The following is a 17408-nucleotide window of genomic DNA, read 5'->3' on the forward strand; positions in this document are numbered from 1 at the left end:
AATAATAACTATCTTTTAAGTATTTGAAATTTGTTTACATTTCTATAGGGTGCACTGAATAATATACAAATAATGTCATAACATATTTTGTTGATGACATGAGATCAAGTATATACTAAAATGTCTCCTTCAGCCTGGAAGGGTAATTAGTTTCTTGTTATCCTGTCAATAGGACTATAATTGTAACTCTGAGAAACCTGCATATTAACACAATTCCCTTCTCTTGCCAACTCAATTCAGTTCTATTTTAAGCATAGAGTAAATAGACCTTCTCACAAGCATTCTTACCTGTGTTTACATACTCATGCAACACACATTTTTTTTTCTTATTAAAGGTGTTAGAAAATTCTCCCAGGAAACTAAGTCACGTTGTCATAGTCTTTTCATGGAAAGGGACAATGTTTAGGAAAAAAGATTCTCTTAATTTTGATTAACAAACAAATCTCATTAACCTAATTTACCTTAGAGTATTTTCCCTAGATGGAATTACCAGTTTTTGCAACAATTCAAGGAAGCGAATTCTCAATTAGGGAAGAATTTTTGGAATTAACCAAAGAGCTCTTTCTTCACCTTTATTTCTATTTAACCTATTCCTAGTCTCCCTCAAATGCCTCTTTAGTCTGGCGAATTATCTCAGCAGCAGCAGCAGCAATCTGGGCCACACCAAGTCTTGCCACCTTTCATCAGAATGAGGAAATGAGCCTAAGATCTCTATGTTTGGTTTCTCAACAGCATCAAGTTTGTACTTAGAATACAATAATAGAACAACCCATAAAAAAGTCCAAAGAGCAGAAACAAAACAAGTCCATTTGGTATTGTTTTCAGGTGTTCTGAATTGTTAAATGAGAGATATGATCTTGAATTGTCATTTTTATCAAGTCTGTATTCTTATGTTTTGGAAACTGTTCCAACCAAGAGAATGTCCAGAGTTTGAGATAGGGATTATAAGGACAAGATGAAGTATTATGAGTTACTATCAGTACAATACTATACTATAATTTGATTCGATGGACACAAATAAATTTCATTCAGATAATATCCATCAGCACACTTAGGGGTGGGGGGATGGTGAAAGGAGAGCAAAATTTAGTAAAGATTTGGTTCTGTGAAAATGGCGAAAATCCATGACCTCCTTTATAGGCCAGAATTCCATAAAATCATTTACCCTTAGTATAGTTTCCACCCTTGGTATTATTCACCCTTAGTATAATTAGAGTGTACCACTTCTGATTGCAAAAGCCCAAGGATTAGTCACTTGAATATAAAGAGTTCTTATATAAGTGAACTCTGGAAAAATGTCAAGAGTACTTACCAGTAATTCTAGCACACTCCAATAAATATGGTTCAGAATGTATTGATATGTAACTATTGCACTTAAAGCCCATGCATCATTGACCAATGTCATAGCTGTCAGAATAGAGATTACCTTTGGGGGAGGAGACTGAAAGGGGGAATGAGAGGAGGCTCCTAGGTGCTGGAAATGTTCTAAAACTTGATATGGTTAATGGCTCCACAGGTATATACACATGTAAAAATTCATTGAGCCATACATTTATCATTTGCAACTGATACGATTTTTGATTTATGACTGTATAAATATAACCGCTTGATTAAAACAAAATTTAAGTAAAGGTATAATTTTCTTCTGTAAGGCTTCATTGGGGGAGAGAAATTTTTACCAAGAAAAAAGGCACAACCTGATTGTCATTTCTAAGGTCTAATAGGAACTTTATGGTATAATAAGAATTCTATTATAAATGATGTCTTGCAGATGTCCTAAAGAATGGGGTCTATTAATAACTGCTGGAGAATGAGAATGTAATTTGAAATGTTGAATTTTTATTAATAATTAGGGAAAGACAACTGGCCACCAGCCTACTACTTGGGAGAATAAACTATGTTGAAAATTTCTGCAACAGAAACTTCTTTCCACTCTTCGCTTTGACATTCTCACTTATGCATAGGGGAGCACATTATCTCAATATATCTCATATAACTTAAATTATCAAATAATCCTCAGACAAAAATAAAATATACTATACTTCACACACACACAAATACACACAGAGCCTTTGTATGTACTGGAGGAGCAGAGATGGGCTGGATGTATCGTCCCACTCTTCAAATATTGGGGGATTTCTCCCTCCTGTTATATCTATCATAATCTGCCTTTAAATGTTTGGGATTTTGAACTATATATAATAAAAATGTACCTTGAATTATCATTAGAATAAAAGTAATAATCTATACCCATCCTAAAGAAGTCAAAATTCAATAGCATCGCATGATGGTTTAACAGAAAAATGTATATACTGAGTAGCCAACAAATAATTGAGGCATTAGAACAACCTGAGCTCACCAGCCCTCCATGAGAAGTCAGGGCTGTGTTCCCATATGGAACTGAACTACTGAACTTCTATAAAATTTCACAGCAAATCATCATGTGTTAATCTAACCCTTCTCCTGAAACATTTTACCCAATCTTAAATATGAACTCTTATCTTAAAACTGCAACTTCACATATTTCTTTCTTAGACTATGGCCATAGATAGGAACAGCTCATTTCTTATTTAATAATATGATGTACAACTTTTTAAAAGTCATCTTCTTTTACCTTCTCTTTAAATGTATACTTTCTGACTTTTCCTTAATCTCAATCCCACCCCATTCAAGCTCCAGCGTCCATAAGAAGCTCTAAGTGGGGGTTCCCAAGTCTTTTCTAGAAAAGCCTCTCTCAAAGCCTAAACCTCCATTTTTACAATCTGAGAGTGACCTCATGTTCTCTCTCTACCCAACTTTATCTTGTGTTCCCAACACCACAACCTCAAAACCTGAGCCATTGCACTAACCAACTCCTTTGTTTCCCACCTTCTACCTTCAGTAGATCTCTTCCTTCCATTCCATCTACTTGCCCTGTCCCTGTCCTTGTACAAAGTGCCTAAACAGTATTCAGGGGTTTCCTCCTCTGTAGCACCTGCCTCCAGTATGTCCACTTATCTGTCCACCTTTCACAGTCAGAGTGACTGTTTCCAAACGTAGATATTACCACTTCCCCTTCCACAACCCTCTCTGGCTCCCCATTCCACATGGACTAAAACCCTGACTCCTCTATTTAGTATGTAAGGCCATCGACCAGCATGCTTTCATCTAATTTTCTAAACTTAAACTTCAAACCATGCTCCCACCCCTGTACCTCATGTCTGGTCATACCTCAGGCATTTCTCCCCCAAACTCAAAGCATCATAAGACCTTTGAAAAACAGTTCCCTTCAGCTTGAACCCTCTGCTCTCTCATGTTTATTTTCAGGTCCACTTTGGGTAAGAGAGAGTATTGTTTTGTGATAAGACAGCAGACTTTGGATGAATTCAAATCCCAGTGCCACCACTTTCTTCTCATCAAGTCTTGGGTAAATTGCTTCATGTTTCTGAGAGCCTCAGTTTTCTCATCTCCATTCAAAGAGAATGGTAATAGTGTCGATGCTACAGGATTATGGGAAGGACTAAATGAATTAAGACCTAAAAGGCACTTAACATAGGCCTTAGTACTCAACAGCTATTCATATCAGCTATTGTCATCGTCATCATTATTAACCTACTTCAAGAAGATCTTCTCAAAAAAAAAAAAAAAGAAGATCTTCTCATCTCATGAATTGGAATTAATGCCTTCCTTTCCTTTATCTTTCCATAGTACACTGTCCATGGCTCTAATTATACTTACCAAAATATGCCAGATGTAGATTATTAATGACTGTCTGCCCTTATTTCATAAGGAGGAATAAATTCCATAAATAGTTATTAAGCACTAAACTACATCTTAATTATCAGTAGCTTATACTTTGTGCTTTGATTCTCTTTCTTTATCCCATCTTTCATTCCACATCTTCCCATTTCAGAATCATGTTTAAACCAGCAACCTGGAGAAAGTGTTAGGGTCCTCACTTCCTCACTCTTCATTATGCTAATATTCACCAAATCTTGCATAGACTACCTCCTTTTTTTAAAAATTTTTTATTTATTTACTTATGAGAGACAGAGAGAGAGAGAGAGAGGCAGAGACACAGGCAGAGGGAGAAGCAGGCTCTATGCAGGGAGCCTGATGCAGGACTTGATCCCGGAACTCCAGGATTACGTCCTGGGCGGAAGGCAGGCACTAAACTGCTGAGCCACCCAGGGATCCCCCATAGACTACCTCCTTAACACATTTTAGATTCTGACACTCCCTGGCCAATTTAGCATTGATTGCCTTGATGAATCGTTGTTCACCAAGATTATTATAATTGCTTCTAACTAGGGGTTTATTCCAAGTGGTTTTCCAAGACACTTGTGACCGGCCCTATCACATCACCTATCACACAATATTTGCCTGCCAATGCATCTGCATTGCCAACTAAACACCAACCTTCTTGCATGCAGAGAACATATTTTGTTTAGTGTAGGTAGCTCAGTGCCTGGTACAAAGTAGGATATCAAAAAGCACATGTTGTAAATATGGGTGAATGACTATATTTCATCATATCTCCATACACTTAAGTTGCACCCTTATTCTTACAAATGCCCACAAAATGGATTGTAGGCCACAACATTACAGCTCTGAGGTTGAATCAAGGAGCTAGGAATTCCTCAGGGGACTTAGGAATTCTGTTCCAATAGCTGTGGGAGGTACACAGTCCAGCAAGAAGTGGGGAAGGTAAAGGGAGGACTGGGAAAAATGTATATGAGATCATCTCTCTTCTCTAGGGCATGATGTCAGATCAGTTCAAAGATAATTGAGACTTCATCCCTTGCTTTCAGGGACGACACAGTCCATGTAGAAAAACCTAACCTAGCACTATGCCACATGTAATTGTAGTGCACCATTCAGATCCCCCTTTAGAGAGAACAACTGGTTTTGCCTACTCAGACTGCTGTTTATCCAGATGGATACTTCTTTAGTTGAGGAGAGCCACATCATTCAAAGTCACACCTCTTCTCAAAGAAGACCACATCTGATGACTGGTCCATGCTGAGTATAAAGACCCCATCCCTTCATCCAACTTGGAGCAACTCTGCAGGACCACTGAGTTTTAGCCTTTTTGAAGTTGGCTGAGATTTCCATTGAGACTGGGCTACAGCTCAAAGCTGTTTCCTACTCTTTCCCACTAAAGGTGCTGATCTCAAGAACATTCCCCAGAGTAAAGCACCTCCTGGCTAAATTCTGTTTCAGAATCTGCTCCTCATGCAACCTAATCTGTAACAATCAATGACAATGAAGATGAGATAAAATTTATGATGATACGTGCCATAACCCAGAGGGGAAAAAACTATTGGCCTATGAGACGAGTTTTGGTACTTAGAATTGTTTTCGTGTATACCTTTCTGGAGTTCAACATAGTAAAATATCTGTCAACTTAAAAAAAAAAAGTTTTGAAAACGCTGAAAGCCTGGCAATAATGGGCCAGCATTTGGATGGCACTGAGACTCTCACGAGGGACCATGTTCCATTTAAATGGTGCTCACAACCTCCACGGTGCTACAATCCTCACACATCCTTCATTCATTTCTTTCACCTGTTTAGTCCCAAGGATATTTGAATTCGATGGGTCATGACCGATTCTAATATTCCAATTTCTAAACCACTTCCCTCAATAACTTATACCTCTCATCTGATTCTTCCCACAAAATGTAAGCCTTTTTTCAGGCTGAGTCTGTGTAATTGTCACCTTGGAAGCTTTCCCTGAGCAGACACCCTAGTTAAACATAACATTTGTTCAAAGCGTGTTATGCAAATACAATTAAATAGAAGACCCCCCTTCACCTCTCTGTGGTAAGCCGTACTCCTCTTCTAGAATATTTTGAGGGAGACCCTCTGTGATTTTCTGGATGTATGAAGTATTTTCTGGATGTATAATGTATTTTCCTGACACACAGAAATAAGTTGGTCTCTCCTTTTCAGAAAACATGACCATTAGTATGTTTTCAGTTTCAGGATGCATACAGGTTATTGGAGTGATTTAAAACCAGAGGCAGTAAATAACCCATATCGCAGGCCTCATTTGCTTGGCTGGAGCCACCAAGAGCAAAGCCCAGGAGGATCTGGTGAAGCAGAACAGGTCCTGGCTGTGCTGCCCAAGCACAGGTAATGGCTTAAGTAATTGTGATCTTTGGGCAGTCAGTCAAAACGCAGAGTCAAAACTATAAAAGGGCAAGTGCTCCCACAGAGGAAAAATTATCAAGTACTGTTAGACAGAATAATAGGTGACTGCTGACATTTCACCTTTTATCATGATAGCAGTACTTGGAGAAAAAGCGCAGTTAAGGTTGTCAGAATTTCATTTTAACCCCCTCTTTGAGGCTGTTAAAAATTCACTCATGCTGAAACTTGCCTTTCAGGTTCTCAGCCAGGTTTGTGCTTTGTTTTCAATCCGTTGTCTCTAATGGAATGCAAAATGTAATGCAGGGAAAAGGGCTTTTCCCAAGGATCTTTCTACAAACTGCTTCCTATCCCAATTCCTTTTCCTCGTTCATTCAACTCTCTGCCAAAAGGTTAGTTTTAACCACAAAACAACCCCAAAGATACACTCAACTGAGAGAGGATTAAAGGCTTTTGGCAGTGTTTATAAAGATAGCTGAAGCAATAAGTCATACTCAACAAGTAAGAATCTGTTCAGTGTGTTCACTAAAGGAAATCGCAACCTTAGAATGCTGTAAATGGCCATAACAGATGTAGTAAACAGGTAATTTTTATAGCGCTCCCTGAATAAAAGATAAACAAGGACAGGTCAAAAATGTCTTCATAGGCATGACACAGGGTGACAATCTGGTAGGAAGGAGGAATGATAGACATTGTCTCAAGGCTATATTTGAATAGCAAACAGTAAACTGATTTTGTTTAGACTGTGTACTCTTGGCACTCAAAACTCCCCCATGACCCTCTCTTCAAGCCATCTCCCACTCAGGACAAAATGCTAGGGGAAAGGGAAAGAACTGATGGTTTATTGTCAGTTACTGTGCACCAGACAGAATGTTAGGCACTTGATAATCATAAGGCAGCATGAAGATACCAACAGGCACAACACACCCCTGATCCCTACTTTCCAGCCGAAACATATTTTATCTATATCTTCCTGTGCATAAATACCTTTAAAATGCTCCCATGCTTGCTTTGCTTATCTTATACTAAAGCAGTTATCCAGCTAGACTTATTATGTTGATCGGCATATGAGATATCACCATATATAATAGAGTATTTACTTTTGCAGACATCCCACCAGCTCTTTGATAGACGTGTTAGGTCTTGCATGTGCTATCTTTCGCATTACAGTAGTCCCAGAACCTGGGAAAGTACTATAATAAGCCTTTTATTATTATAAGCGTTTCTGCAATACTTTCCATTTGCAAACTGCTTAACAATCAACTCTCCTCTTTATGTTTCACAAGAAATCAGATAGCTCAACACTTGTTAGCTTTGTTTTATGGCCCTGAATCCTCAGGCCCAGAGTTCAAAGAAATCAAGGGTTATGCAGCCAGCTCAGGCTTAAGACCAACACAGCTGCTCTGTTTTTATCCAGCCTCTCAGCCAGGCTGCCCAGCTGCTTCCCAATCCTTTTACTGAATACATATATATGTATATATTTTATTTTTAAACTCTTGGAATTAAGAAAATTATAGTAAGAATATTGGCCCCAATTCTCCATTTTTAGCATGAAAATCTCACAGCCTGGGCTTTTGCCAAGTGTTGCTGGAATAATTTTGGCAGATCTGAAATAGCCCACATACAAGTTCCCTCAGCTGGTAGAGAAGCAAAGATGGCTCTCTTTGGGGTCCATTTTGTCCACCGATGTCGTGGCAGCAAGGAGGGGAGGGGGCATCCCAGGCAGAATTGAGGGGCATTGCTTATCCAGGCAGAGGCAGCAGTGGAACAAGAAGGGCAGGTGAGTGAGCAGAGCTGGGTGGCCTTGAGAAGCTTCTTTGGAGAGCAGTGGGACTGCTCAGGCACCTGGGTGACAGCCATACAAAGGTTCAGGTAGCTTTGGCTTTCCAGTACGTAGTATGTGGCCACTGTTTTAGAAAATGGGTGGCAAAATCTAGTCAAAGGCATAAAGAATAACTAGAGCCTAGCTTTGGAAAAGGTCTTGTGAAGAGGTGTCCCTCTCTCTGTGGAGTCAGGCTGTTTTGTCTACCGTTCTTGAATAATGCCGTCATCCTGTATTTGTGGCAATAAAAACCTTTATTATCCCACATCATCATTTCATAATCTCTGTGATACTTACTATTAAATTCTTGTTAAACTTTGTTTTTAAGCTGTAATTTTGTGGCTCCATAGTATATATGCAAAATATTTCATTTGCAAATTATATTAAGTGCTGTTCATATTTCTGCAAGTATCAAGAAAGACTTGTCTTGACTTAGAATGTATGTATGTATCCTTTTCCATTCTATTTCCAAATCTAATGTTTCTAGTTCTGTTTACTCCTCTTTAAGCAGACTGGGTCAGTTTATCCCCCATCTTCAAAAACAAATACTTCTTCCTCTTTCTACTCTTATTTTCCCCAAATACATCTGCAACATTATCTCAACCACTATCATCATTACCAACATTAGTTGAGCACTTTCTTTATGCCAGGAATTGTCCTGACAATTTTTAAGATTTTATTTATTCATAAGAGACAGAGAGAGAGAGAGAGAGAGAGAGAGAGAGGCAGAGACACAGGCAGAGGAAGAAGCAGGCTCCATGCAGGGAGCCCGATGTGGGACTTGATCCTGGGTCTCTAGGATCAGGCCCTAGACTGAAGGCGGCGCTAAACCGCTGAGCCACCTGGGCTGCCCTGTCCTGACAATTTTACATATGCTTACTGATTTCTTTTCATAGCAGTCATGGGAATTATTATGATCTCTATTTTTCAGATGTGGATATTGGGGTGCAGAGAGGTTAATGAATCCATACAACAGCAATCATTTTGGAATTGGGATACACACATCTGGTTCCAAAGTTAGGCTCCTTACCGAGCTACTCTAATGGTAGCCTGCCATTTCCAAAGCACTTTCATGTGCACCTTTTAATTTGATCCTTACAACCACATGTGAGATTTTGTTTAAACTGGAAACCCCCATTTTACTTTCTCCAAGCTTGGGGAAATTATGTAATACTTTATTATTGTTGAATTTTCTGAAGGTTTGGCTATTTTTTTTCCAAATATAAATTCTAGATTTAATTTAAAGTAATGCTATGGACTTCTCCATCTAAAAAAGTTAAAGTTATTATCAACTGTAAAGCCTCCTCAAATTATTCTCCATGGCTTCTTTTTTTCCCATTACAAAATAAAGTCCTACATTTTTCAAGGGGATGTGCTGAACTCCAGCAGAAATGGAGTATATTTAAATGTGTCAAGTTATAACAGACTGCATTTCAAAATCAAATAGTTTAGGCTTTACATATTTATAGTTATATGAGTAACATTTGTACTTATATGTCCAGATTTATATATTCCGGGCCAAATTCCAAAAAAGGATTTTGAGGTTTGGAACATATACTGCTTGGAATTTATATATACCTCTGTTCTCCTCTCTTAATGTGGAGAGTAAGTAGTTTATTCTACTTTTTAATATCTCTACTTATATCCACAGGGTTTCTAAAAAGGACATATATGATAATGTGGCCTAGTAAAAATAAATGTTAAATTCCTTATTGAATTATTGTTTCTTAAGTTCCTTATTGAATTCTTGTTTCTTTTTCAGGCTAACTCATTTATACTTCTCAAATTTGTTCTTCTCAATTTTTGACACATCATCATTAAGGGAATTCTGAGTGTTTTATAGAAAGCAGCTGAACTGAATTCTATAGGAGTACAAATAATACAGATGCCACTACCTGGATGTGTTCTTGGCTCTTGAGGCAAAGTCCTCCCATGCCTGTTATTTCCTGATGATCTTTGGGATATTACGAGAAGGCCCACGGAAGTGTTTTCCTTATCATGGAGTCAATGGAAGTGTTTGAGAGGATTACATACCCCAGGTCACTTGAAGAAACAAGCTAGGTTTCATGCCTCCTTATAGCTTCTTCTATATGAGGCCTCACATACTTGTTATGGTAAATGTACCCCTCTACTGATAGTCACATGAATACTCCTGCTGTACAACTAATCTCTCCAAAAAGAATGTTAGGGAAACTTGGGCTCACTTTCCACTTTGTGGCCCATAAATACTTGCATAAACAAGCTCTATGAGCACCTGGGAAAGGTTAGTGTGCAGACCAAGGTCATAACACATTCCAGTGCTTAACCTAACCAAATGACACAGACCAAGAAAGCTTTTCCAAAAACAGGCAGCTGCATTTCATCTTTGCATATTCAGACCAAAGAAAATAAATACCTGCTGTTTCAAACAGCTGGGTAGTTCACTGGAATGCTGATGAGTCACCAAAGTCATGGACAGTAGTGATGTTTTTCTCAGGGTGGCAGGAAGACCCCATGAGGTGAGGTTCTATACCTTGCCAAGAAACTGGCCATCAGACCACTGAGGGAACAGAATGATATAGGAGAGGGATCTGACATGTCAAATTGTAAATCCAACCTTCATTTTGGCTAATAATACTTTTAGTTCTTTGGATTCAAGGCCCGAGAAATGAGTTTTAAAACTGGGAGTGTACCATATCTTTGGTATTAAAAGGGAAAGGGAAATAATGTATAGTAACTCTCAACTTGAGGCAGGAATTTTGTACTTGTTATCCCAGTTTATCCAATGATGACCATTAATTAATATTTTGATATTCCCATGATACAAAAGAGAAAGATGAGGCTCAAAGAAGTTAAATACTTCACTGAAAATTACCCAGATTGTGTGGTAGACTCAGGATTTGAAACCAGGTCTATGAGATCCTATGCCTACTTTTCTTGCTGCCTTCTTGGGATAAAAAGGTATTTGCCTGGGGGATTTATGAGACATGAGAGAAGTTTCAATATGATCTCCCAAAGCATACCTTAACTTGCCTTCCTTAAGCTCAGCAGTATAAGAAGACATTTGCCATGCATGTTCCCTTACTATACAAGCACACAGAAGCCACATGTGGAAGATGAACCTGCCTGTGCCAGAATCAGCACTTTTAGAGCTGAAGAGAGGGAAGGAACTTGACTTGTTCCTCAACTTGGACTCTCAGTCTGGTAGCTTAACAGATGGGGATTTTCTTAACTATTCCCAATCCTATCTACCACCTACCTCTCATAGCAGCATAGAACTTTGGGTATGGATGGTATACCCCTCTTCTTTGGACTACATTCCACTCAAGGGCCTTTTGGAGGGATGGTTTAACTGCTGTTTTCTCGAGCATTTGCAGATAAAACAATTTCATAACATTCCTGGAAGTAATCTGATTCATAATTTTCAAGGAGTTTCCTTCTTTCATTCAAATAGGTAAAAGCACAAAGCAATAAAATATCATCAATAGCACCATGGCATTCAGCCAGACATTTCCTGACTTGTAGGTCACACACTACAATTTAAGTGTACATATGTGTATTGGTGCACAAAGGTGAAGACAACTCCTTCAGAAACCTTCAGTGATTGATATCACTCTTCATGTAATTTCTAAGCACCCCCTTCAACCTCCCACCACCCCCTAGGGAGACCACAGCTTACTGATCAGAGATTGTGTAAATGTGTTCTTTGGTAGTTCCAAGTGTGTGTTTAGAATTTCAACCAGTGTATGGGCTCCCTAAGGGAGAGCAGAAAGAAGCTGGAACTCTCTGGCAACTCATTTTTTGGCATAGATGCCTCATATGCCATACCCCATGAAGTTCATCACACAGCTGACTTTCAGCAAGATGTTCACTAATCGTTGGTGAAGAGATTATTTTAAAAACTTGGTCTAGGGATCCCTGGGTGGCGCAGCGGTTTAGCGCCTGCCTTTGGCCCAGGGTGCGATCCTGGAGATCCGGGATTGAATCCCATGTCGGGCTCCCAGTGCATGGAGCCTGCTTCTCCCTCTGCCTATGTCTCTGCCTCTCTCTCTCTCTCTCTCTCTCTGTGTGACTATCATAAATAAATAAAAAAAATTAAAAAAAAAACTTGGTCTAGGATATCCACATACACAAGAATAAAGTTGGACCTTTCCCACACACTGTACAGAAAAATTAACTGAAAGCAGATTATAGACCTAAATGTAGAGCTAAAACTGTAAAACACTTAGAAGAAAATGTAGGAGAGAATTTGCATTACCTTGGGTTATGCAAAGCATTATTGGATAGAATGTCAAAAGCACCAGCAACAAATCAAAATTATAAACATTTCTGCTTCAGTGGAGACTTTCAAGAAAATGAAAAGACAACCCACAGAATGGAAGAAAATATTTGCAAATCATATTTCTTATAAAGAACTTGCATGTAGAATATATCTAAAAACTTTTACAACTCAATAACGATAAAACAACTCAATTAGATTATAGGCAAGGATCTAATTAGACATTTCTCTCAAGACGATATACAAATGGACAATAAGTACACGAAAAGATGTTCAACTTCTTTAGCTATAAGACAATGCAAATCAAAACCCCAGAGATATCATTTTACACCTACTAGAATGGCTATCATCAAAATAATAGATAACAAGTGTTGACAAGGATGTGGAGAAACTGGAACCCTCATACATTGATGATGAGGAAGAGGAAATAGCATAGCTACTCTGGAAATGTCTCACAGTTCCTTGAAAGTTAGATATAAAATTACCATATAACCTAGTATTTCTACTTTTAGATCTATATTCAAGAGAAATGAAAACATATGTGCATGCAAAAAAACTTGTACAAAATGTTTGCAGCAGCATCATTCATAACAGCCAAAGTTTAGAACAACCCAAATATCTACCAACTGATGAACAGATAAACAAACTATACTATTACCCATGCAATAGAATATTATTTGGCAATAAAAATGAAGTGACTGATACATGCTATAGTATGTATGAACCCTAAAAACATCATGCCAAGAGATTGAAGTCTTTCTCAAAAGGCCATAGATTCTATGATCCTTTTTCATGAGATGTCTGGAACAGGCAAATCTATACAGAAAAGAGGTTAGTGGTGGCCGAGGGCTGGGGTGGGAATGGGGAAGAAACGGGGAGTGTCTGCTAATGGATTTCTTTTTGGGGTGGTGGAAATGTTGTGAAATTGACAGCAGTGATGGTGGCATGATTATGTGAATATACTAAAAACCACTGTATAGTACACATTACATAGGTGAATAGGATGGTATGTGAATTATGTCTCAATAACGCTATTAAATATTTAAAAAGAAACTTCACTTTATACTTTGGTTTTTAGCCCTGGCTGCTCCTTAAAATCACCTAGGAGGGCTTCTCAAATCCCAATGCCCTAAGCAAACCCTAAACCAACTACATCAGAGTGTCTCTGAACAGAATATTCCAGGTTTTTTTTTTTTTTTAATTTATTTGCCCAGGTGATTCCAAGGTGCACCAAAGGAGCAAACGTGGAGTAAAATCCCGTAGTATTCACTTCCCGTTATAGGTGTTTCTGCCTAGTATCCTTTTGGATGACATGTCATCCTAGACACTTGTCAGAAGTTATCAGTATGATGCTGTCACTTTTAGAGTCACTCTTCAGAAGAGACTAACATTTATAAGAAGACACTGAATGGGTGCCCTCATCCCCTGGAGGTCACTGACAAGGAAAATTATACTCTACTCAGTGGAACTTCTGATTTTATTTCCCAGGTATTTAGGCTTCTATGGTTCCTATTTTGGAATCTTTGTAAAGTAGTGCTCAAAAAGGTGTTCTGAAATGCATGGAACTAAACCATATACCTAATTGTTTGATGAGTTTCACTTTGATTCTCTTCATCTAAAATCCCAGAGTTTCAAAACTATTAACTTATTGCTAGAACCATTCAATCCAGTGAGTAGAAAGAACTTATAAACTGAAGCTGGAACTGCTGTTTTTCTCATTGTCAGTACCAGAAATAAACTGCTGTTGAATGACCAGTTACACTCCCCTAAAAAATATGTCAATTGTTTCCTTCCTATTCTTAAGCATAACTATGAGTCAAAACACTAGTTTATATGATTAAAAAAATAAAAATGACACAATCCCCAATATGGAAGTCAAGTCAGGACAGCCATTAGAATTTAACATAGGTAGTAATGAGCACAGGGCAATGTATGGAAGTGTGGAATCACTACATTGTACACCTGAAACTAATATTACACTATAAGTTAACTAACTGGAATTTAAATAAAAACTTAAAAAAAGAGAGTGAGAAAAGAATTCAACATAGAGACAGTCACTTAAATTCCATTTTATGAAGAAAAAAGACTAGCTAAATATTTTTGAAACATTTAGATACTGTTAATTTAATTAAAAGCTGCTATCATGTATCAAGTAGTAGAATTTATTAACCCAGGGTGAAAAGATACCATTTTGGGAGATTATGAACACTGGATTTGTAAAAGAAAAAAAAAACTGTTTGAGGCTCGGTTTGGCATTTTCAACGCTTTGAAAACAGACACTCAGGAATGGCCTATCGAAGCGATTTATTATCTTGGATGTGATATGTAAATTGGTCATTTCATTGCTTAGAGATTTGTTCTACATTTCTGAAAGTAAACTCATAATGCAAAACCATACCCAGCCACCAATGGATACATAGAAACACTTTCACTGTCTCTTTTGCTCTTTCATCCTTTGGCATGCAGTAATAAATAAATCAAGAAAGCATATGTTCCTTGCAATCAAAAATCAGAGTAATTTTTATCAGTGTTCATGTGCACAACGAAGCTGGTTCTTTCATGAAAGTGCATTTCGGCACATTTGGCAAGTCTTTTATATGGAATTGACCTCTCAACATCTAGGGTGACTATTCTACTTTCAAAGGTGAAGGAAAGCATATTTGGTTAAAATAGAGCAGCTGCTGGTGGAGCAGAAGTCATTCCCCTAGTCTATCAAGCCATTGTATTGTAGCTTCTCCAGAAACATAACAATTGACAGTAAAATGATAATTCAAAGCCACAAGTATCCTCTATATGATACTATAACTGGTTATGTGGCAATAGCAAGAATCATGTGGGAGAGACTGAAAATACCTAGTAATAAATACCAGGAATTAATCCTTATGTGTCAAAAACTGGAATTGAACACGACTTTACAAAGATTCCAACATCTGAGTCATAGAAGCCTACACACACAGTTTAACCTGTGAGGAGGGAAGGAAACGGAAGCCACCCAGAAGAGCATGATGTCCCTACTCAGGACAAGGTAGTGCAAGGAGGCACAGACCAAGGGAAATGTAGATAATCAAAAACTCAAGTCATTGAAAATAACCACAAAATTCCACACATTTATTTTTTTATCAAATTTTTCTCCCCTCAGTCTACCCAAAAGTACAATAGTGGCAAAAACAACCATTTTGAGGATATGACTCCTTATTTCAGCTGAGCTATATGATGGTAAGAAATGTGTCATCAAAAGGAGGGACCTGTTACATAATTTCGTGCTAAGCTAAATGAAAATGCGGGGTCTTTATTCAAAAATTATGAAGAATTTCAAGATGGTAACAGCAAAATTCTAACTAAACCAAGCACAGGTTGCTGTCCATGCAGCCAGTCCTTCCAACAGCTGAGAAATAGGGAGGCAGCATTTGCCTAACCTATACCTGGGTCTGTTGTTTTCTAGCTAGTTTAGCTTCTTTTTGCAGAATGCACATACATACAGACTCTACAGCTAAGGAATGACCTTGTGTCACTTTCTCATTTATAGAAACCAACACCCAGAGAAACTAAATGACTTGTCTAAGGTCATGAGTTGAATCACAGAGCCAGCACTAAATCCCAGGTATCCTGACTCCCACACTGACATTCTTTCCCCTACTCCATGCTACTGATCTCCAGTTTAAATGTAAATAATTAGGAAATACTAACTACAAAAAAGGGGGCAGAGAGGAGAGGACATTACCTCATCAGAACTTCCTTTTCAATTCTTCTGTGCAAATAATAAAACGCGGTCTAAAAATCCATTTCAAATTCCTTTTCTGAGTCAACTCTTCCACGTCCTAGGGAAAAGACATCATATGACAGCTTCAGACACTGAAGCAAATTACCTTTGTCCAGAACTCGCTTGAGCCCTTGGAGTTAACGATCACAGACCAAGGTGGTTATTAGTGGATAGTTATGAGGCAACACACTAGTAAACTAATCAGTGTTCCTATACAAATATTTAAAATAATTCTGAGATAATTTGAACTCTAACGCTGAGCTAGCCAAATGTATTTGTAATCTGAACCCAAGGTTCTAATAAGTTACTGCCTTTTGGATGTCCTTCAATGTGAGGGACATTTTTAGAAAGATTAGCACTTGAGTGGAAACAAAGACTGACATTTTCAATGTAAACATGAGACCTGGAGGGGTTTTTGTTTGTTTTTGTTTTTGTTTGTACAAAACAAAAGTCATGTGTCTTCCTCACTCAGGTATATGTGTAAATTTTGTACATCAAAACATCTGGTGCAAGGACACCATTGTTAAAAGATACTGTACAAATCATATAAAGGAAACTTTAAAAGCTCATGAAAAACATTCAACCAGGTGATGAAAGAGTTCAAGGTAGGCTGGCAACAGAATGATGCAAAAAAAAAAAAAAAAAAACACCGTTTAGAGAGGCAAAAGACACCCGTCGAACCCCCTTGAAAAGGCACAGGGATTAGGGCCAGATAGATCTCCAGTTCAAATCCCAGTTTCACATATATTTTGTTTTTATAAGCTGTGGCTAATTCATCTGCAAAATGGGGTTGATATGAAAGCCAGACAGCTAGATCAGATGCTTTCTAGATGAGATGCCTCAGTGATCTCTGAAATCTATCATGCACACGTCTTTAATTATATCTTATTGAGTTGCCCCTCAGAATTTTTGCTAGGGGGGTTTAAAATTAGTTTTGCATGTCCAATGCTTTCCAGAACTTTACGGTCTGTAGGTAGCAACAGGGAAAAGCAAAATATTCTCTGGCTTGGATAAATTTTGGCATAATTATAGGTCTGGTGTGTGGAAAATGAGGGCCGGGTGAAAATGGTGCAGAGACATGAGTAACCCAAAGAGTCTGAGGCTACAGCACTTACATCTCATTAACTGCCAATTACTGTATTTATAATTTAACACAAAAAGGAAAAACACAAATGGGGTTTTGAAAAAATCCCTTTTATCTAGACTTCAGTTTATACTTGGCCACTACAGGCAGAATTAATGCAATAGGTTGAGAAAGGGAGTAGTTAGATTGAGAAATAAAAACACTTTTTGATAACATGTGAGGCTATAAAAATGGCTTGGCTGAATCTATTAACCAAAGATAAATAATACCCTGCAGGAGGAAAAGAAACAGCTTTTTCTGGATCATAAGGTCTGGCATGTTTTTAAAGACCTTGCTTCCACTAAAAATGTAACAC

General features: G+C 38.0%; 1 protein-coding gene across 18 annotated transcripts in view; it reads right to left on the reverse strand.

The window, feature by feature from the left end:
* THRB (thyroid hormone receptor beta) overlaps nucleotides 1–17408 on the reverse strand; it is a 371044-nt gene that overhangs the window by 261854 nt on the left and 91782 nt on the right. For 8 of the 18 annotated variants that reach the window (XM_077865408.1, XM_077865425.1, XM_077865405.1 and 5 more), the window contains exon 2: nucleotides 15931–16027. The exons of the other annotated variants lie outside the window; for them this stretch is intronic. The gene's annotated coding sequence lies outside the window, so the exon portion shown is untranslated. The remainder of the gene's footprint in view (nucleotides 1–15930; nucleotides 16028–17408) is intronic. 18 annotated transcript variants of the gene reach the window in all.

This window comes from Canis aureus, chromosome 22, assembly GCF_053574225.1.
Source record: "Canis aureus isolate CA01 chromosome 22, VMU_Caureus_v.1.0, whole genome shotgun sequence".
Classification (NCBI taxonomy): domain Eukaryota; kingdom Metazoa; phylum Chordata; class Mammalia; order Carnivora; family Canidae; genus Canis; species Canis aureus.